Consider the following 1,871-nt stretch of genomic DNA (forward strand, 5'->3'; position numbering starts at 1 on the left):
GGTAGTCAGAGAATACAGGTAAGAAAAAGGACGGAACTCGATATTCGTTAGTTATTTTTAGTGACCTTGCGATTACATACTGTCATAATATTTTGTGTTTTCAGTCATGTAGGTTATCATTAAGTAAAGACATCTTATTGTTTAATCAAGATTTCGTTATAAATCAGTATTCATAATATTCGTACAGCGTGACTGTGTTGAAGACAAACCTAGTGCCGGAAAGTTGCATTTCGATTTATGGTAGGCAAGAACATATTTAACACTCAAAATTGAAAATATATCTTGTTTATGGTTCCCTCGTGCTAAATGCTGTGGCTATTGTTTCGTATTCCAAAAAGTATTTTTAGTAACATGTTCGATAATAATATGCATGATAATCGTTATGTACACTCCTATCATAATAAGACATATGCCCATAATAACAATATTATTTCTTTACAATTTATCATACATTCTCATAGAATAAAAGGCAATAAGTTCATTATTTGTAAAAGTTAGATATGCATGAGTTGTTTTCATGATGTTTAAAAGATAATAATAATCCCACGAGTCTTCTAATAAAAAGACACATAATATCTCGAAATCTAATTACATTCTCTGGAGAGCCACTGGAAGGTAGCCTTAATGCTTTGTCAACTACAATTGTACAGAGAAATGGAACGTCTGATCATATTGTGACCTTGAAATACCCAAGTAAAAAGACGAAGATAATTTGATATGATAAAACGAGATCGGGTTAGCTGACTTTACACAGATCAAGACAATAAGTCACTACTTACTCGATTTCATTTAATATGTCTGAGAGCGGACAACACAATTGTACAATAGGCAAACTAGTTAAACTATGTATACTTCGTCGAATCACATGACCAACCATACATGAAAAACAAGCTGAAATGTACTTGATTAATCTCTGTGAAACCCACTTGCCAAAAGAGGAACAATGATGTCACTTGATGTCTACGGTTAAAAATAATAATAAGAATAATTATCAAAGTATTGAAAAATATAACTAAAACAGATTTCAAATGCATCAAATTAGAAGTCTTTTTATGATGTGAAAAAGCAAATTACCCTAAATTTCAAGTATTGATTAGTGGAAATAATATATTTGAATCTTAATTAGCTTTTTGCTAATTACTGCCGAAGAACGCTTTGTTTTCAATTTGGACATTTGCACATTTGTCAGTCAGCTTCAGGTATACCACTTGTTGACACAAACAGTTAACCAATTACGATATGCAGTATCATGAGGACTGAGAAAGCTAGCGGCATTATATATAATTATCTATTTTTATCAAAGATGGCTAAAACTCAAAACGTTTAGCATCTATTAAAATAAGTCTGTCCTATTTAGCATTTAAACATGTTTTCATGCATGTATATCTAAACTTTAAATTATCAATGAAGCAAGCTTTACGAAAGCTATACACATTAAAATAGAACATTTTTACCTGGTGATGATTCCAATCACATGGATATGGTTCATTGAGGTGATTAGTTTCTAGTGTTTATGCTTCGCCAGATTTTTAGTCAGTTATCGATTTTCACATCATTAAACACGACATTATGTAAAGCAAACCTCCGTCAAGACAAGCAAGATTTCTATAAAGGTGATTTGCATGAAATATAGGGCATGTTACTGCAATCTTGTATTTCTTACATTTCAATCTATATTACTTTAAAATGGTTTAAAATTAAATTAAAATGTTCGAGATTCATTCCGAAATTCATTGTGCGGTATCTGTCTAATGTGGACAGCAGACGGCATAAGGCCATCAACCCATTTAACTTATAAAACCATCAGTGAATGAAATAAATCAAAAACCTTTTAAACACATAAGAATATCATTGAATCATTACTATCCATT

This window comes from Argopecten irradians, chromosome 8, assembly GCF_041381155.1.
Source record: "Argopecten irradians isolate NY chromosome 8, Ai_NY, whole genome shotgun sequence".
NCBI classification, from domain to species: domain Eukaryota; kingdom Metazoa; phylum Mollusca; class Bivalvia; order Pectinida; family Pectinidae; genus Argopecten; species Argopecten irradians.